Below are 22,054 nucleotides of genomic sequence, written 5' to 3' on the forward strand. Positions count from 1 at the left end.
ATGTTTCCAGGGCACAGGGTTCCACAATCAAACCTCAGTCATGTTGCCAGTCCACAGGTTTCTGCCATCAAACCTCAGTCAAGTTCCCAGGCCACAGATTTCCAGAATCAAACCTCAGTCATATTCCCAGGACACATGGTTCCAGAATCAAACCTCAGTCATGTTCGCAGGCCACAGGGTTCCACAATCAAACCTCAGTCATGTTCCCAGGAAAAAGGTGTCCAGAATCAAACCTCAGTCATGTTCCCAGGGAACAGGGTTCCAGAAACAAACCTCAGTCATGATGCCAGGCCACAGGTTACCACCATCAACCCTCAGACATGTTCCCAGGCCACAGGGTTCCAGAATCAAACCGTTCTCATGTTCCCAGGCCACAGGGTTCCACAATCCACTGATGTCATGTTCCCAGGCCACAGGGTTCCAGAATCACGCCTCAGTCATATTCCCAGGCCACAGGGTTCCAGAATTAAACCTCAGTCATATTCCCAGGCCAGAGGGTTCCAGAATCCAACCGATGTCATGTTCCCAGGCCACAGGGTTCTAGAACCAAGCCTCAGTCAGGTTCCCAGGCCTCACGGATCCAGAATCAAACCTCAGTCATGTTGCCAGGCCATAGGGTACCACCATCCAACCTCAGTCATATTCCCAGTCCACAGGTTTCCAGAATCAAACCGATTTCATGTTCCCAGGCAACAGGGTACCAGAATTCAAACCCATGTCATGTTCCCAGGCCACAGGGTTCCACCATCAAATCTCAGTCATTTTGCCAGGCCACAGGTTTCCACCACCAAGCCTCATTCATGTTCCCAAGCCTGAGTGTTCCACAATCAAACCTAAGTCATCTTGCCAGGCCACAGGGTTCCACAATCCACTGATGTCATGTTCCCAGGCCACAGGGTTCCAGAATCATACCTCAGTTATGTTCCCAGGCCACAGGGTTCCAGAATCAAGCCTCCCTCATATTCCCAGGCCACAGGGTTCCACAATTAAACCTCAGTCATATTCCTAGGCCAGAGGGTTCCACAATCAAACCTCAGTCCTGTTGCCAGGCCACGGTTCCACCATCAAGCCTCAGTCATGTTGCCAGGCCACAGGTTACCACCATCAATCCTCAGTCATGTTCCCAGTGCACAGGGTTCCTCCATCAAACCTCAATCATGTTCCCAGGACACAGGTTTCCCGAATCAAACCAAAGTCAAGTTCCCAGGCCATGGGTTTCCAGTACCAGGCCTCAGTCATGTTTCCAGGGCACAGGGTTCCACAATCAAACCTCAGTCATGTTGCCAGTCCACAGGTTTCTGCCATCAAACCTCAGTCAAGTTCCCAGGCCACAGAATTCCAAAATCAAACCTCAGTCATATTCCCAGGAAACATGATTCCAGAATCAAACCTCAGTCATGTTCGCAGGCCACAGGGTTTCACAATCAAACCTCAGTCATGTTCCCAGGACAAAGGTGTCCAGCATCAAACCTCAGGCATGTTGCCAGGGAACAGGGTTCCAGAAACAAACCTCAGTCATGTTGCCAGGCCACAGGTTTCCACCATCAAACCTCAGACATGTTCCCAGGCCACAGGGTTCCACAATCCACTGATGTCATGTTCCCAGGCCACAGGGTTTCAGAATCAACCTCAGTTATGTTCCCAGGCCACAGGGTTCCACAATTAAACCTCAGTCATATTCCCAGGCCAGAGGGTTCCACAATCAAACCTCAGTCCTGTTGCCAGGCCACGGTTCCACCATCAAGCCTCAGTCATGTGCCCAGGCCTGAGTGTTCCACAATCAAACCTAAGACATCTTGCCAGGCCACAGAGTTCCACAATCCACTGATGTCATGTTCCGAGGCCACTGGGTTCCAGAATCAAGCCTCCCTCATATTCCCAGGTCACAGGGTTCCACAATTAAACCTAAGTCATATTCCCAGGCCAGAGGGTTCCACAATCAAACCTCAGTCCTGTTGCCAGGCCACGGTTCCACCATCAAACCTCAGTCACGTTCCCAGGCCACAGAGTTCTTCCATCAAACCTCAGTCATGTTCCCAGGCCACAGGATTCCACAATCTCACATCAGTCATGTTCCCAGGCCAATGGTTTCCAGAATCAAACCTGAGTCATATTCCCAGGCCACATGGTTCCAGAATCAAACCTCAGTCATGTTCCCAGGACACATGGTTCCAGAATAAAACCTCAGCCATGTTCCCTGGACACAGGTTCCAAAAATAAAACCCCAGGCATGTTCCCAGGCCACAGGGTTCCAGAATCAAGCCTCACTCATATTCCCAGGCCTCAGGGTTCCACAATTAAACCTCAGTCATATTCCCAGGCCAGAGGGTTCCACAATCAAAGCTAAGTCATCTTGCCAGGCCACAGGGTTCCACCATCAAACCTCAGTCCTGTGACCAGGCCACAGGCTTCCACCATCAAGCCTCAGTCACGTTCCCAAGCCTGAGGGTTCCACCATCAAACCTCTGTCATGTTGCCAGATCACAGGGTTACAGAATTAAACCACAGTCATATTCCCAGGACAGAGGGTTCCACAGTCAAACCTCAGTCATGTTACCATGCCACAGGGTTCCAGAATCCAACCGATGTCATGTTCCCTGGCCACAGGGTTCCAGAATCTATCCTCAGTCATGTTCCCAGGCCACAGGGCTCCAGAATAAAACCTCAGTCATATTCCCAGTTCACAGGGTTCCAGAACAAAGCCTCAGTCAGGTCCCCAGGGCACAGTATTCCACAATCTAAACAGATGTCATGTTCCCAGGTCACAGGTTTCCAGAATCACGCCTCATTCATGTTCCCAGGCCACAGGGATCCACCATCAAGCCTCAGTCAAGTTCCCAAGCCTGAGGGTTCCACAATCAAACCTCATTCATGTTCCCAGTGCACAGGGTTCTTCCATCAAACCTCAATCATGTTCCCAGGACACAGGTTTCCCGAATCAAACCAAAGTCAAGTTCCCAGGCCATGGGTTTCCAGTACCAGGCCTCAGTCATGTTTCCAGGGCACAGGGTTCCACAATCAAACCTCAGTCATGTTGCCAGTCCACAGGTTTCTGCCATCAAACCTCAGTCAAGTTCCCAGGCCACAGATTTCCAAAATCAAACCTCAGTCATATTCCCAGGACACATGATTCCAGAATCAAACCTCAGTCATGTTCGCAGGCCACAGGGTTTCACAATCAAACCTCAGTCATGTTCCCAGGACAAAGGTGTCCAGAATCAAACCTCAGGCATGTTCCCAGGGAACAGGGTTCCAGAAACAAACCTCAGTCATGTTGCCAGGCGACAGGTTTCCACCATCAAACCTCAGACATGTTCCCAGGCGACAGGGTTCCAGAACCAAACCGTTCTCATGTTCCCAGGCCACAGGGTTCCACAATCCACTGATGTCATGTTCCCAGGCCACAGGGTTTCAGAATCAACCTCAGTTATGTTCCCAGGCCACAGGGTTCCAGAATCAAGCCTCCCTCATATTCCCAGGCCACAGGGTTCCACAATTAAACCTCAGTCATATTCCCAGGCCACGGTTCCACCATCAAGCCTCAGTCATGTGCCCAGGCCTGAGTGTTCCACAATCAAACCTAAGACATCTTGCCAGGCCACAGAGTTCCACAATCCACTGATGTCATCTTCCCAGGCCACTGGGTTCCAGAATCAAGGCTCCCTCATATTCTCAGGTCACAGGGTTCTTCCATCAAACCTCAGTCATGTTCCCAGGCCACAGGGTTCCAGAATCAAGCCTCACTCATATTCCCAGGCCTCAGGGTTCCACAATTAAACCTCTGTCATATTCCCAGGCCTGAGTGTTCCACAATCAAAGCTAAGTCATCTTGCCAGGCCACAGGGTTCCACCATCAAACCTCAGTCATGTTCCCAGGCCACAGGGTTCCAGAATAAAACCTCAGTCATATTCCCAGTTCACAGGGTCCAAGAACAAAGCCTCAGTCAGGTCCCCAGGGCACAGTATTCCACAATCTAAACAGATGTCATGTTCCCAGGTCACAGGTTTCCAGAATCACGCCTCATTCATGTTCCCAGGCCACAGGGATCCACCATCAAGCCTCAGTCAAGTTCCCAAGCCTGAGGGTTCCACAATCAAACCTCATTCATGTTCCCAGTGCACAGGGTTCTTCCATCAAACCTCAATCATGTTCCCAGGACACAGGTTTCCCGAATCAAACCAAAGTCAAGTTCCCAGGCCATGGGTTTCCAGTACCAGGCCTCAGTCATGTTTCCAGGGCACAGGGTTCCACAATCAAACCTCAGTCATGTTGCCAGTCCACAGGTTTCTGCCATCAAACCTCAGTCAAGTTCCCAGGCCACAGATTTCCAAAATCAAACCTCAGTCATATTCCCAGGACACATGATTCCAGAATCAAACCTCAGTCATGTTCGCAGGCCACAGGGTTTCACAATCAAACCTCAGTCATGTTCCCAGGACAAAGGTGTCCAGAATCAAACCTCAGGCATGTTCCCAGGGAACAGGGTTCCAGAAACAAACCTCAGTCATGTTGCCAGGCGACAGGTTTCCACCATCAAACCTCAGACATGTTCCCAGGCGACAGGGTTCCAGAACCAAACCGTTCTCATGTTCCCAGGCCACAGGGTTCCACAATCCACTGATGTCATGTTCCCAGGCCACAGGGTTTCAGAATCAACCTCAGTTATGTTCCCAGGCCACAGGGTTCCAGAATCAAGCCTCCCTCATATTCCCAGGCCACAGGGTTCCACAATTAAACCTCAGTCATATTCCCAGTCCAGAGGGTTCCACAATCAAACCTAAGTCATCTTGCCTGGCCACAGGTTTCCACCATCAAACATCAGTCCTGTGACCAGGCCACAGGCTTCCACCATCAAGCCTCAGTCATGTTCCCAAGCCTGAGGGTTCCACAATCAAACCTCTGTCATGTTGCCAGATCACAGGGTTACAGAATTAAACCACAGTCATAATCCCTGGCCAGACGGTTCCACAGTCAAACCTCAGTCACGTTACCATGCCACAGGGTTCCAGAATCCAACCGATGTCATGTTCCCTGGCCACAGGGTTCCAGTATCTATCCTCAGTCATGTTCCCAGGCCACAGGGTTCCAGAACCAAGCCTCAGTCAGGTTCCCAGGGCACAGTATTCCACAATCTAAACAGATGTCATATTCCCAGGTCACAGGTTTCCAGAATCACGCCTCAGTCATGTTCCCAGGCCACAGGGATCCACCATCAAGCCTCAGTCAAGTTCCCAAGCCTGAGGGTTCCACAATCAAACCTCATTCATGTTCCCAGTGCACCGGGTTCTTCCATCAAACCTCAATCATGTTCCAAGGACACAGGTTTCCAGAATCAAACCAAAGTCAAGTTCCCAGGCCATGGGTTTCCAGTACCAGGCCTCAGTCATGTTTCCAGGGCACAGGGTTCCACAATCAAACCTCAGTCATGTTGCCAGTCCATAGGTTTCTGCCATCAAACCTCAGTCAAGTTCCCAGGCCACAGATTTCCAGAATCAAACCTCAGTCATATTCCCAGGACACATGGTTCCAGAATCAAACCTCAGTCATGTTCGCAGGCCACAGGGTTCCACAATCAAACCTCAGTCATGTTCCCAGGAAAAAGGTGTCCATGGATCAAACCTCAGTCATGTTGCCAGGGAACAGGGTTCCAGAAACAAACCTCAGTCATGATGCCAGGCCACAGGTTACCACCATCAAACCTCAGACATGTTCCCAGGCCACAGGGTTCCAGAATCAAACCGTTCTCATGTTCCCAGGCCACAGGGTTCCAGAATCACGCCTCAGTCATATTCCCAGGCCACAGGGTTCCAGAATTAAACCTCAGTCATATTCCCAGGCCAGAGGGTTCCAGAATCCAACCGATGTCATGTTCCCAGGCCACAGGGTTCTAGAACCAAGCCTCAGTCAGGTTCCCAGGCCTCAGGGATCCAGAATCAAACCTCAGTCATGTTGCCAGGCCATAGGGTACCACCATCCAACCTCAGTCATATTCCCAGTCCACAGGTTTCCAGAATCAAACCGATTTCATGTTCCCAGGCAACAGGGTACCAGAATCCAAACCCATGTCATGTTCCCAGGCCACAGGGTTCCACCATCAAATCTCAGTCATTTTGCCAGGCCACAGGTTTCCACCACCAAGCCTCATTCATGTTCCCAAGCCTGAGTGTTCCACAATCAAACCTAAGTCATCTTGCCAGGCCACAGGGTTCCACAATCCACTGATGTCATGTTCCCAGGCCACAGGGTTCCAGAATCAAACCTCAGTTATGTTCCCAGGCCACAGGGTTCCAGAATCAAGCCTCCCTCATATTCCCAGGCCACAGGGTTCCACAATTAAACCTCAGTCATATTCCCAGGCCAGAGGGTTCCACAATCAAACCTCAGTCCTGTTGCCAGGCCACGGTTCCACCATCAAGCCTCAGTCATGTGCCCAGGCCTGAGTGTTCCACAATCAAACCTAAGTCATCTTGCCAGGCCACAGGGTTCCACAATCCACTGATGTCATGTTCCCAGGCCACAGGGTTCCAGAATCAAGCCTCACTCATATTCCCAGGCCTCAGGGTTCCACAATTAAACCTCAGTCATATTCCCAGGCCAGAGGGTTCCACAATCAAACCTCAGTCCTGTTGCCAGGCCACGGTTCCACCATTAAGCCTCAGTCATGTTCCCAGTCCAGAGTGTTCCACAATCAAACCTAAGTCATCTTGCCTGGCCACAGGTTTCCACCATCAAACATCAGTCCTGTGACCAGGCCACAGGCTTCCACCGTCAAGCCTCAGTCATGTTCCCAAGCCTGAGGGTTCCACAATCAAACCTCTGTCATGTTGCCAGATCACAGGTTTACAGAATTAAACCACAGTCATAATCCCTGGCCAGACGGTTCCACAGTCAAACCTCAGTCATGTTACCATGCCACAGGGTTCCAGAATCCAACCGATGTCATGTTCCCTGGCCACAGGGTTCCAGTATCTATCCTCAGTCATGTTCCCAGGCCACAGGGTTCCAGAACCAAGCCTCAGTCAGGTTCCCAGGGCACAGTATTCCACAATCTAAACAGATGTCATATTCCCAGGTCACAGGTTTCCAGAATCACGCCTCAGTCATGTTCCCAGGCCACAGGAATTCAGAATCTTACCTCAGTCATGTTGCCAGGCCATAGGGTACCACCATCAAACATCAGTCATATTCCCAGGCCACAGGTTTCCAGAATCAAACCGATTTCATGTTCCCAGGCAACAGGGTACCAGAATCCAAACCGATGTCATGTTCCCAGGCCACAGGGTTCCACCATTAAATCTCAGTCCTGTTGCCAGGCCACAGGGTTCCACCATCAAGCCTCAGTCATGTTCCCAAGCCTGAGGGTTCCACAATCAAACCTCAGTCATGTTGCCAGGCCACAGGGTTCAACCATCAAACCTCAGTCATGTTGGCAGTCCTCAGGTTTCTGCGATCAAACCACATTCAACTTCCCAGGCCAGAGGGTTCCAGAATCAAGCCTCAGTCATGTTGCCAGGCCACAGGTTACCACCATCAATCCTCAGTCATGTTCCCAGTGCACAGGGTTCCTCCTTCAAACCTCAATCATGTTCCCAGGACACAGGTTTCCCGAATCAAACCAAAGTCAAGTTCCCAGGCCATGGGTTTCCAGTACCAGGCCTCAGTCATGTTTCCAGGGCACAGGGTTCCACAATCAAACCTAAGTCATGTTGCCAGTCCACAGGTTTCTGCCATCAAACCTCAGTCAAGTTCCCAGGCCACAGATTTCCAAAATCTAACCTCAGTCATATTCCCAGGACACATGATTCCAGAATCAAACCTCATTCATGTTCGCAGGCCACAGGGTTTCACAATCAAACCTCAGTCATGTTCCCAGGACAAAGGTGTCCAGAATCAAACCTCAGGCATGTTGCCAGGGAACAGGGTTCCAGAAACAAACCTCAGTCATGTTGCCAGGCCACAGGTTTCCACCATCAAACCTCAGACATGTTCCCAGGCGACAGGGTTCCAGAACCAAACCGTTCTCATGTTCCCAGGCCACAGGGTTCCACAATCCACTGATGTCATGTTACCAGGCCTCAGGGTTTCAGAATCAACCTCAGTTATGTTCCCAGGGCACAGGGTCCCAGAATCAAGCCTCCCTCATATTCCCAGGCCACAGGGTTCCACAATTAAACCTCAGTCATATTCCCAGGCCAGAGGGTTCCACAATCAAACCTCAGTCCTGTTGCCAGGCCACGGTTCCACCATCAAACCTCAGTCACGTTCCCAGGCCACAGGGTTCTTCCATCAAACCTCAGTCATGTTCCCAGGCCACAGGATTCCACAATCTAACATCAGTCATGTTCCCAGGCCAATGGTTTCCAGAATCAAACCTGAGTCATATTCCTAGGCCACATGGTTCCAGAATCAAACCTCAGTCATGTTCCCAGGACACATGGTTCCAGAATAAAACCTCAGCCATGTTCCCTGGACACAGATTCCAAAAATAAAACCCCAGGCATGTTCCCAGGCCACAGGGTTCCAGAATCAAGCCTCACTCATATTCCCAGGCCTCAGGGTTCCACAATTAAACCTCAGTCATATTCCCAGGCCAGAGGGTTCCACAATCAAAGCTAAGTCATCTTGCCAGGCCACAGGGTTCCACCATCAAACCTCAGTCCTGTGACCAGGCCACAGGCTTCCACCATCAAGCCTCAGTCACGTTCCCAAGCCTGAGGGTTCCACCATCAAACCTCTGTCATGTTGCCAGATCACAGGGTTACAGAATTAAACCACAGTCATATTCCCAGGCCAGAGGGTTCCACAGTCAAACCTCAGTCATGTTACCATGCCACAGGGTTCCAGAATCCAACCGATGTCATGTTCCCTGGCCACAGGGTTCCAGAATCTATCCTCAGTCATGTTCCCAGGCCACAGGGCTCCAGAATAAAACCTCAGTCATATTCCCAGTTCACAGGGTTCCAGAACAAAGCCTCAGTCAGGTCCCCAGGGCACAGTATTCCACAATCTAAACAGATGTCATGTTCCCAGGTCACAGGTTTCCAGAATCACGCCTCATTCATGTTCCCAGGCCACAGGGATCCACCATCAAGCCTCAGTCAAGTTCCCAAGCCTGAGGTTTCCACAATCAAACCTCATTCATGTTTCCAGGGCACAGGGTTCCACAATCAAACCTCAGTCATGTTGCCAGTCCACAGGTTTCTGCCATCAAACCTCAGTCAAGTTCCCAGGCCACAGATTTCCAAAATCAAACCTCAGTCATATTCCCAGGACACATGATTCCAGAATCAAACCTCAGTCATGTTCGCAGGCCACAGGGTTTCACAATCAAACCTCAGTCATGTTCCCAGGACAAAGGTGTCCAGAATCAAACCTCAGGCATGTTCCCAGGGAACAGGGTTCCAGAAACAAACCTCAGTCATGTTGCCAGGCGACAGGTTTCCACCATCAAACCTCAGACATGTTCCCAGGCGACAGGGTTCCAGAACCAAACCGTTCTCATGTTCCCAGGCCACAGGGTTCCACAATCCACTGATGTCATGTTACCAGGCCTCAGGGTTTCAGAATCAACCTCAGTTATGTTCCCAGGGCACAGGGTCCCAGAATCAAGCCTCCCTCATATTCCCAGGCCACAGGGTTCCACAATTAAACCTCAGTCATATTCCCAGGCCAGAGGGTTCCACAATCAAACCTCAGTCCTGTTGCCAGGCCACGGTTCCACCATCAAACCTCAGTCACGTTCCCAGGCCACAGGGTTCTTCCATCAAACCTCAGTCATGTTCCCAGGCCACAGGATTCCACAATCTAACATCAGTCATGTTCCCAGGCCAATGGTTTCCAGAATCAAACCTGAGTCATATTCCTAGGCCACATGGTTCCAGAATCAAACCTCAGTCATGTTCCCAGGACACATGGTTCCAGAATAAAACCTCAGCCATGTTCCCTGGACACAGATTCCAAAAATAAAACCCCAGGCATGTTCCCAGGCCACAGGGTTCCAGAATCAAGCCTCACTCATATTCCCAGGCCTCAGGGTTCCACAATTAAACCTCAGTCATATTCCCAGGCCAGAGGGTTCCACAATCAAAGCTAAGTCATCTTGCCAGGCCACAGGGTTCCACCATCAAACCTCAGTCCTGTGACCAGGCCACAGGCTTCCACCATCAAGCCTCAGTCACGTTCCCAAGCCTGAGGGTTCCACCATCAAACCTCTGTCATGTTGCCAGATCACAGGGTTACAGAATTAAACCACAGTCATATTCCCAGGCCAGAGGGTTCCACAGTCAAACCTCAGTCATGTTACCATGCCACAGGGTTCCAGAATCCAACCGATGTCATGTTCCCTGGCCACAGGGTTCCAGAATCTATCCTCAGTCATGTTCCCAGGCCACAGGGCTCCAGAATAAAACCTCAGTCATATTCCCAGTTCACAGGGTTCCAGAACAAAGCCTCAGTCAGGTCCCCAGGGCACAGTATTCCACAATCTAAACAGATGTCATGTTCCCAGGTCACAGGTTTCCAGAATCACGCCTCATTCATGTTCCCAGGCCACAGGGATCCACCATCAAGCCTCAGTCAAGTTCCCAAGCCTGAGGTTTCCACAATCAAACCTCATTCATGTTTCCAGGGCACAGGGTTCCACAATCAAACCTCAGTCATGTTGCCAGTCCACAGGTTTCTGCCATCAAACCTCAGTCAAGTTCCCAGGCCACAGATTTCCAAAATCAAACCTCAGTCATATTCCCAGGACACATGATTCCAGAATCAAACCTCAGTCATGTTCGCAGGCCACAGGGTTTCACAATCAAACCTCAGTCATGTTCCCAGGACAAAGGTGTCCAGAATCAAACCTCAGGCATGTTCCCAGGGAACAGGGTTCCAGAAACAAACCTCAGTCATGTTGCCAGGCGACAGGTTTCCACCATCAAACCTCAGACATGTTCCCAGGCGACAGGGTTCCAGAACCAAACCGTTCTCATGTTCCCAGGCCACAGGGTTCCACAATCCACTGATGTCATGTTCCCAGGCCACAGGGTTTCAGAATCAACCTCAGTTATGTTCCCAGGCCACAGGGTTCCAGAATCAAGCCTCCCTCATATTCCCAGGCCACAGGGTTCCACAATTAAACCTCAGTCATATTCCCAGGCCAGAGGGTTCCACAATCAAACCTCAGTCCTGTTACCAGGCCACGGTTCCACCATCAAGCCTCAGTCATGTGCCCAGGCCTGAGTGTTCCACAATCAAACCTAAGACATCTTGCCAGGCCACAGAGTTCCACAATCCACTGATGTCATCTTCCCAGGCCACTGGGTTCCAGAATCAAGCCTCCCTCATATTCCCAGGTCACAGGGTTCCACAATTAAACCTAAGTCATATTCCCAGGCCAGAGGGTTCCACAATCAAACCTCAGTCCTGTTGCCAGGCCACGGTTCCACCATCAAACCTCAGTCACGTTCCCAGGCCACAGGGTTCTTCCATCAAACCTCAGTCATGTTCCCAGGACACAGGATTCCACAATCTCACATCAGTCATGTTCCCAGGCCAATGGTTTCCAGAATCAAACCTGAGTCATATTCCAAGGCCACATGGTTCCAGAATCAAACCTCAGTCATGTTCCCAGGACACATGGTTCCAGAATAAAACCTCAGCCATGTTCCCTGGACACAGGTTCCAAAAATAAAACCCCAGGCATGTTCCCAGGCCACAGGGTTCCAGAATCAAGCCTCACTCATATTCCCAGGCCTCAGGGTTCCACAATTAAACCTCAGTCATATTCCCAGGCCAGAGGGTTCCACAATCAAAGCTAAGTCATCTTGCCAGGCCACAGGGTTCCACCATCAAACCTCAGTCCTGTGACCAGGCCACAGGCTTCCACCATCAAGCCTCAGTCACGTTCCCAAGCCTGAGGGTTCCACCATCAAACCTCTGTCATGTTGCCAGATCACAGGGTTACAGAATTAAACCACAGTCATATTCCCAGGACAGAGGGTTCCACAGTCAAACCTCAGTCATGTTACCATGCCACAGGGTTCCAGAATCCAACCGATGTCATGTTCCCTGGCCACAGGGTTCCAGAATCTATCCTCAGTCATGTTCCCAGGCCACAGGGCTCCAGAATAAAACCTCAGTCATATTCCCAGTTCACAGGGTTCCAGAACAAAGCCTCAGTCAGGTCCCCAGGGCACAGTATTCCACAATCTAAACAGATGTCATGTTCCCAGGTCACAGGTTTCCAGAATCACGCCTCATTCATGTTCCCAGGCCACAGGGATCCACCATCAAGCCTCAGTCAAGTTCCCAAGCCTGAGGGTTCCACAATCAAACCTCATTCATGTTCCCAGTGCACAGGGTTCTTCCATCAAACCTCAATCATGTTCCCAGGACACAGGTTTCCCGAATCAAACCAAAGTCAAGTTCCCAGGCCATGGGTTTCCAGTACCAGGCCTCAGTCATGTTTCCAGGGCACAGGGTTCCACAATCAAACCTCAGTCATGTTGCCAGTCCACAGGTTTCTGCCATCAAACCTCAGTCAAGTTCCCAGGCCACAGATTTCCAAAATCAAACCTCAGTCATATTCCCAGGACACATGATTCCAGAATCAAACCTCAGTCATGTTCGCAGGCCACAGGGTTTCACAATCAAACCTCAGTCATGTTCCCAGGACAAAGGTGTCCAGAATCAAACCTCAGGCATGTTCCCAGGGAACAGGGTTCCAGAAACAAACCTCAGTCATGTTGCCAGGCGACAGGTTTCCACCATCAAACCTCAGACATGTTCCCAGGCGACAGGGTTCCAGAACCAAACCGTTCTCATGTTCCCAGGCCACAGGGTTCCACAATCCACTGATGTCATGTTCCCAGGCCACAGGGTTTCAGAATCAACCTCAGTTATGTTCCCAGGCCACAGGGTTCCAGAATCAAGCCTCCCTCATATTCCCAGGCCACAGGGTTCCACAATTAAACCTCAGTCATATTCCCAGGCCACGGTTCCACCATCAAGCCTCAGTCATGTGCCCAGGCCTGAGTGTTCCACAATCAAACCTAAGACATCTTGCCAGGCCACAGAGTTCCACAATCCACTGATGTCATCTTCCTAGGCCACTGGGTTCCAGAATCAAGGCTCCCTCATATTCCCAGGTCACAGGGTTCTTCCATCAAACCTCAGTCATGTTCCCAAGCCACAGGGTTCCAGAATCAAGCCTCACTCATATTCCCAGGCCTCAGGGTTCCACAATTAAACCTCTGTCATATTCCCAGGCCTGAGTGTTCCACAATCAAAGCTAAGTCATCTTGCCAGGCCACAGGGTTCCACCATCAAACCTCAGTCATGTTCCCAGGCCACAGGGTTCCAGAATAAAACCTCAGTCATATTCCCAGTTCACAGGGTCCAAGAACAAAGCCTCAGTCAGGTCCCCAGGGCACAGTATTCCACAATCTAAACAGATGTCATGTTCCCAGGTCACAGGTTTCCAGAATCACGCCTCATTCATGTTCCCAGGCCACAGGGATACACCATCAAGCCTCAGTCAAGTTCCCAAGCCTGAGGGTTCCACAATCAAACCTCATTCATGTTCCCAGTGCACAGGGTTCTTCCATCAAACCTCAATCATGTTCCCAGGACACAGGTTTCCCGAATCAAACCAAAGTCAAGTTCCCAGGCCATGGGTTTCCAGTACCAGGCCTCAGTCATGTTTCCAGGGCACAGGGTTCCACAATCAAACCTCAGTCATGTTGCCAGTCCACAGGTTTCTGCCATCAAACCTCAGTCAAGTTCCCAGGCCACAGATTTCCAAAATCAAACCTCAGTCATATTCCCAGGACACATGATTCCAGAATCAAACCTCAGTCATGTTCGCAGGCCACAGGGTTTCACAATCAAACCTCAGTCATGTTCCCAGGACAAAGGTGTCCAGAATCAAACCTCAGGCATGTTCCCAGGGAACAGGGTTCCAGAAACAAACCTCAGTCATGTTGCCAGGCGACAGGTTTCCACCATGAAACCTCAGACATGTTCCCAGGCCACAGGGTTCCAGAATCAAGCCTCCCTCATATTCCCAGGCCACAGGGTTCCACAATTAAACCTCAGTCATATTCCCAGGCCAGAGGGTTCCACAATCAAACCTCAGTCCTGTTGCCAGGCCACGGTTCCACCACCAAGCCTCAGTCATGTGCCCAGGCCTGAGTGTTCCACAATCAAACCTAAGACATCTTGCCAGGCCACAGAGTTCCACAATCCACTGATGTCATGTTCCCAGGCCACTGGGTTCCAGAATCAAGCCTCCCTCATATTCCCAGGTCACAGGGTTCCACAATTAAACCTAAGTCATATTCCCAGGCCAGAGGGTTCCACAATCAAACCTCAGTCCTGTTGCCAGGCCACGGTTCCACCATCAAACCTCAGTCACGTTCCCAGGCCACAGGGTTCTTCCATCAAACCTCAGTCATGTTCCCAGGCCACAGGATTCCACAATCTCACATCAGTCATGTTCCCAGGCCAATGGTTTCCAGAATCAAACCTGAGTCATATTCCCAGGCCACATGGTTCCAGAATCAAACCTCAGTCATGTTCCCAGGACACATGGTTCCAGAATAAAACCTCAGCCATGTTCCCTGGACACAGGTTCCAAAAATAAAACCCCAGGCATGTTCCCAGGCCACAGGGTTCCAGAATCAAGCCTCACTCATATTCCCAGGCCTCAGGGTTCCACAATTAAACCTCAGTCATATTCCCAGGCCAGAGGGTTCCACAATCAAAGCTAAGTCATCTTGCCAGGCCACAGGCTTCCACCATCAAGCCTCAGTCACGTTCCCAAGCCTGAGGGTTCCACCATCAAACCTCTGTCATGTTGCCAGATCACAGGGTTACAGAATTAAACCACAGTCATATTCCCAGGACAGAGGGTTCCACAGTCAAACCTCAGTCATGTTACCATGCCACAGGGTTCCAGAATCCAACCGATGTCATGTTCCCTGGCCACAGGGTTCCAGAATCTATCCTCAGTCATGTTCCCAGGCCACAGGGTTCCAGAATAAAACCTCAGTCATATTCCCAGTTCACAGGGTTCCAGAACAAAGCCTCAGTCAGGTTCCCAGGGCACAGTATTCCACAATCTAAACAGATGTCATGTTCCCAGGTCACAGGTTTCCAGAATCACGCCTCATTCATGTTCCCAGGCCACAGGGATCCACCATCAAGCCTCAGTCAAGTTCCCAAGCCTGAGGGTTCCACAATCAAACCTCATTCATGTTCCCAGTGCACAGGGTTCTTCCATCAAACCTCAATCATGTTCCCAGGACACAGGTTTCCAGAATCAAACCAAAGTCAAGTTCCCAGGCCATGGGTTTCCAGTACCAGGCCTCAGTCATGTTTCCAGGGCACAGGGTTCCACAATCAAACCTCAGTCATGTTGCCAGTCCACAGGTTTCTGCCATCAAACCTCAGTCAAGTTCCCAGGCCACAGATTTCCAGAATCAAACCTCAGTCATATTCCCAGGACACATGGTTCCAGAATCAAACCTCAGTCATGTTCGCAGGCCACAGGGTTCCACAATCAAACCTCAGTCATGTTCCCAGGAAAAAGGTGTCCAGAATCAAACCTCAGTCATGTTCCCAGGGAACAGGGTTCCAGAAACAAACCTCAGTCATGATGCCAGGCCACAGGTTACCACCATCAACCCTCAGACATGTTCCCAGGCCACAGGGTTCCAGAATCAAACCGTTCTCATGTTCCCAGGCCACAGGGTTCCACAATCCACTGATGTCATGTTCCCAGGCCACAGGGTTCCAGAATCACGCCTCAGTCATATTCCCAGGCCACAGGGTTCCAGAATTAAACCTCAGTCATATTCCCAGGCCAGAGGGTTCCAGAATCCAACCGATGTCATGTTCCCAGGCCACAGGGTTCTAGAACCAAGCCTCAGTCAGGTTCCCAGGCCTCACGGATCCAGAATCAAACCTCAGTCATGTTGCCAGGCCATAGGGTACCACCATCCAACCTCAGTCATATTCCCAGTCCACAGGTTTCCAGAATCAAACCGATTTCATGTTCCCAGGCAACAGGGTACCAGAATTCAAACCCATGTCATGTTCCCAGGCCACAGGGTTCCACCATCAAATCTCAGTCATTTTGCCAGGCCACAGGTTTCCACCACCAAGCCTCATTCATGTTCCCAAGCCTGAGTGTTCCACAATCAAACCTAAGTCATCTTGCCAGGCCACAGGGTTCCACAATCCACTGATGTCATGTTCCCAGGCCACAGGGTTCCAGAATCATACCTCAGTTATGTTCCCAGGCCACAGGGTTCCAGAATCAAGCCTCCCTCATATTCCCAGGCCACAGGGTTCCACAATTAAACCTCAGTCATATTCCTAGGCCAGAGGGTTCCACAATCAAACCTCAGTCCTGTTGCCAGGCCACGGTTCCACCATCAAGCCTCAGTCATGTTGCCAGGCCACAGGTTACCACCATCAATCCTCAGTCATGTTCCCAGTGCACAGGGTTCCTCCATCAAACCTCAATCATGTTCCCAGGACACAGGTTTCCCGAATCAAACCAAAGTCAAGTTCCCAGGCCATGGGTTTCCAGTACCAGGCCTCAGTCATGTTTCCAGGGCACAGGGTTCCACAATCAAACCTCAGTCATGTTGCCAGTCCACAGGTTTCTGCCATCAAACCTCAGTCAAGTTCCCAGGCCACAGAATTCCAAAATCAAACCTCAGTCATATTCCCAGGAAACATGATTCCAGAATCAAACCTCAGTCATGTTCGCAGGCCACAGGGTTTCACAATCAAACCTCAGTCATGTTCCCAGGACAAAGGTGTCCAGCATCAAACCTCAGGCATGTTGCCAGGGAACAGGGTTCCAGAAACAAACCTCAGTCATGTTGCCAGGCCACAGGTTTCCACCATCAAACCTCAGACATGTTCCCAGGCCACAGGGTTCCACAATCCACTGATGTCATGTTCCCAGGCCACAGGGTTTCAGAATCAACCTCAGTTATGTTCCCAGGCCACAGGGTTCCACAATTAAACCTCAGTCATATTCCCAGGCCAGAGGGTTCCACAATCAAACCTCAGTCCTGTTGCCAGGCCACGGTTCCACCATCAAGCCTCAGTCATGTGCCCAGGCCTGAGTGTTCCACAATCAAACCTAAGTCATCTTGCCAGGCCACAGAGTTCCACAATCCACTGATGTCATGTTCCGAGGCCACTGGGTTCCAGAATCAAGCCTCCCTCATATTCCCAGGTCACAGGGTTCCACAATTAAACCTAAGTCATATTCCCAGGCCAGAGGGTTCCACAATCAAACCTCAGTCCTGTTGCCAGGCCACGGTTCCACCATCAAACCTCAGTCACGTTCCCAGGCCACAGAGTTCTTCCATCAAACCTCAGTCATGTTCCCAGGCCACAGGATTCCACAATCTCACATCAGTCATGTTCCCAGGCCAATGGTTTCCAGAATCAAACCTGAGTCATATTCCCAGGCCACATGGTTCCAGAATCAAACCTCAGTCATGTTCCCAGGACACATGGTTCCAGAATAAAACCTCAGCCATGTTCCCTGGACACAGGTTCCAAAAATAAAACCCCAGGCATGTTCCCAGGCCACAGGGTTCCAGAATCAAGCCTCACTCATATTCCCAGGCCTCAGGGTTCCACAATTAAACCTCAGTCATATTCCCAGGCCAGAGGGTTCCACAATCAAAGCTAAGTCATCTTGCCAGGCCACAGGGTTCCACCATCAAACCTCAGTCCTGTGACCAGGCCACAGGCTTCCACCATCAAGCCTCAGTCACGTTCCCAAGCCTGAGGGTTCCACCATCAAACCTCTGTCATGTTGCCAGATCACAGGGTTACAGAATTAAACCACAGTCATATTCCCAGGACAGAGGGTTCCACAGTCAAACCTCAGTCATGTTACCATGCCACAGGGTTCCAGAATCCAACCGATGTCATGTTCCCTGGCCACAGGGTTCCAGAATCTATCCTCAGTCATGTTCCCAGGCCACAGGGCTCCAGAATAAAACCTCAGTCATATTCCCAGTTCACAGGGTTCCAGAACAAAGCCTCAGTCAGGTCCCCAGGGCACAGTATTCCACAATCTAAACAGATGTCATGTTCCCAGGTCACAGGTTTCCAGAATCACGCCTCATTCATGTTCCCAGGCCACAGGGATCCACCATCAAGCCTCAGTCAAGTTCCCAAGCCTGAGGGTTCCACAATCAAACCTCATTCATGTTCCCAGTGCACAGGGTTCTTCCATCAAACCTCAATCATGTTCCCAGGACACAGGTTTCCCGAATCAAACCAAAGTCAAGTTCCCAGGCCATGGGTTTCCAGTACCAGGCCTCAGTCATGTTTCCAGGGCACAGGGTTCCACAATCAAACCTCAGTCATGTTGCCAGTCCACAGGTTTCTGCCATCAAACCTCAGTCAAGTTCCCAGGCCACAGATTTCCAAAATCAAACCTCAGTCATATTCCCAGGACACATGATTCCAGAATCAAACCTCAGTCATGTTCGCAGGCCACAGGGTTTCACAATCAAACCTCAGTCATGTTCCCAGGACAAAGGTGTCCAGAATCAAACCTCAGGCATGTTCCCAGGGAACAGGGTTCCAGAAACAAACCTCAGTCATGTTGCCAGGCGACAGGTTTCCACCATCAAACCTCAGACATGTTCCCAGGCGACAGGGTTCCAGAACCAAACCGTTCTCATGTTCCCAGGCCACAGGGTTCCACAATCCACTGATGTCATGTTCCCAGGCCACAGGGTTTCAGAATCAACCTCAGTTATGTTCCCAGGCCACAGGGTTCCAGAATCAAGCCTCCCTCATATTCCCAGGCCACAGGGTTCCACAATTAAACCTCAGTCATATTCCCAGGCCACGGTTCCACCATCAAGCCTCAGTCATGTGCCCAGGCCTGAGTGTTCCACAATCAAACCTAAGACATCTTGCCAGGCCACAGAGTTCCACAATCCACTGATGTCATCTTCCCAGGCCACTGGGTTCCAGAATCAAGGCTCCCTCATATTCCCAGGTCACAGGGTTCTTCCATCAAACCTCAGTCATGTTCCCAGGCCACAGGGTTCCAGAATCAAGCCTCACTCATATTCCCAGGCCTCAGGGTTCCACAATTAAACCTCTGTCATATTCCCAGGCCTGAGTGTTCCACAATCAAAGCTAAGTCATCTTGCCAGGCCACAGGGTTCCACCATCAAACCTCAGTCATGTTCCCAGGCCACAGGGTTCCAGAATAAAACCTCAGTCATATTCCCAGTTCACAGGGTCCAAGAACAAAGCCTCAGTCAGGTCCCCAGGGCACAGTATTCCACAATCTAAACAGATGTCATGTTCCCAGGTCACAGGTTTCCAGAATCACGCCTCATTCATGTTCCCAGGCCACAGGGATCCACCATCAAGCCTCAGTCAAGTTCCCAAGCCTGAGGGTTCCACAATCAAACCTCATTCATGTTCCCAGTGCACAGGGTTCTTCCATCAAACCTCAATCATGTTCCCAGGACACAGGTTTCCCGAATCAAACCAAAGTCAAGTTCCCAGGCCATGGGTTTCCAGTACCAGGCCTCAGTCATGTTTCCAGGGCACAGGGTTCCACAATCAAACCTCAGTCATGTTGCCAGTCCACAGGTTTCTGCCATCAAACCTCAGTCAAGTTCCCAGGCCACAGATTTCCAAAATCAAACCTCAGTCATATTCCCAGGACACATGATTCCAGAATCAAACCTCAGTCATGTTCGCAGGCCACAGGGTTTCACAATCAAACCTCAGTCATGTTCCCAGGACAAAGGTGTCCAGAATCAAACCTCAGGCATGTTCCCAGGGAACAGGGTTCCAGAAACAAACCTCAGTCATGTTGCCAGGCGACAGGTTTCCACCATGAAACCTCAGACATGTTCCCAGGCCACAGGGTTCCAGAATCAAGCCTCCCTCATATTCCCAGGCCACAGGGTTCCACAATTAAACCTCAGTCATATTCCCAGGCCAGAGGGTTCCACAATCAAACCTCAGTCCTGTTGCCAGGCCACGGTTCCACCACCAAGCCTCAGTCATGTGCCCAGGCCTGAGTGTTCCACAATCAAACCTAAGACATCTTGCCAGGCCACAGAGTTCCACAATCCACTGATGTCATGTTCCCAGGCCACTGGGTTCCAGAATCAAGCCTCCCTCATATTCCCAGGTCACAGGGTTCCACAATTAAACCTAAGTCATATTCCCAGGCCAGAGGGTTCCACAATCAAACCTCAGTCCTGTTGCCAGGCCACGGTTCCACCATCAAACCTCAGTCACGTTCCCAGGCCACAGGGTTCTTCCATCAAACCTCAGTCATGTTCCCAGGCCACAGGATTCCACAATCTCACATCAGTCATGTTCCCAGGCCAATGGTTTCCAGAATCAAACCTGAGTCATATTCCCAGGCCACATGGTTCCAGAATCAAACCTCAGTCATGTTCCCAGGACACATGGTTCCAGAATAAAACCTCAGCCATGTTCCCTGGACACAGGTTCCAAAAATAAAACCCCAGGCATGTTCCCAGGCCACAGGGTTCCAGAATCAAGCCTCACTCATATTCCCAGGCCTCAGGGTTCCACAATTAAACCTCAGTCATATTCCCAGGCCAGAGGGTTCCACAATCAAAGCTAAGTCATCTTGCCAGGCCACAGGGTTCCACCATCAAACCTCAGTCCTGTGACCAGGCCACAGGCTTCCACCATCAAGCCTCAGTCACGTTCCCAAGCCTGAGGGTTCCACCATCAAACCTCTGTCATGTTGCCAGATCACAGGGTTACAGAATTAAACCACAGTCATATTCCCAGGACAGAGGGTTCTACAGTCAAACCTCAGTCATGTTACCATGCCACAGGGTTCCAGAATCCAACCGATGTCATGTTCCCTGGCCACAGGGTTCCAGAATCTATCCTCAGTCATGTTCCCAGGCCACAGGGTTCCAGAATAAAACCTCAGTCATATTCCCAGTTCACAGGGTTCCAGAACAAAGCCTCAGTCAGGTTCCCAGGGCACAGTATTCCACAATCTAAACAGATGTCATGTTCCCAGGTCACAGGTTTCCAGAATCACGCCTCATTCATGTTCCCAGGCCACAGGGATCCACCATCAAGCCTCAGTCAAGTTCCCAAGCCTGAGGGTTCCACAATCAAACCTCATTCATGTTCCCAGTGCACAGGGTTCTTCCATCAAACCTCAATCATGTTCCCAGGACACAGGTTTCCCGAATCAAACCAAAGTCAAGTTCCCAGGCCATGGGTTTCCAGTACCAGGCCTCAGTCATGTTTCCAGGGCACAGGGTTCCACAATCAAACCTCAGTCATGTTGCCAGTCCACAGGTTTCTGCCATCAAACCTCAGTCAAGTTCCCAGGCCACAGATTTCCAGAATCAAACCTCAGTCATATTCCCAGGACACATGGTTCCAGAATCAAACCTCAGTCATGTTCGCAGGCCACAGGGTTCCACAATCAAACCTCAGTCATGTTCCCAGGAAAAAGGTGTCCAGAATCAAACCTCAGTCATGTTCCCAGGGAACAGGGTTCCAGAAACAAACCTCAGTCATGATGCCAGGCCACAGGTTACCACCATCAACCCTCAGACATGTTCCCAGGCCACAGGGTTCCAGAATCAAACCGTTCTCATGTTCCCAGGCCACAGGGTTCCACAATCCACTGATGTCATGTTCCCAGGCCACAGGGTTCCAGAATCACGCCTCAGTCATATTCCCAGGCCACAGGGTTCCAGAATTAAACCTCAGTCATATTCCCAGGCCAGAGGGTTCCAGAATCCAACCGATGTCATGTTCCCAGGCCACAGGGTTCTAGAACCAAGCCTCAGTCAGGTTCCCAGGCCTCACGGATCCAGAATCAAACCTCAGTCATGTTGCCAGGCCATAGGGTACCACCATCCAACCTCAGTCATATTCCCAGTCCACAGGTTTCCAGAATCAAACCGATTTCATGTTCCCAGGCAACAGGGTACCAGAATTCAAACCCATGTCATGTTCCCAGGCCACAGGGTTCCACCA

The sequence above is a fragment of the Balaenoptera physalus genome (genome assembly GCF_965194825.1).
Source record: "Balaenoptera physalus genome assembly, chromosome: 15".
In the NCBI taxonomy this organism is placed as follows: Eukaryota; Metazoa; Chordata; class Mammalia; order Artiodactyla; family Balaenopteridae; genus Balaenoptera; species Balaenoptera physalus.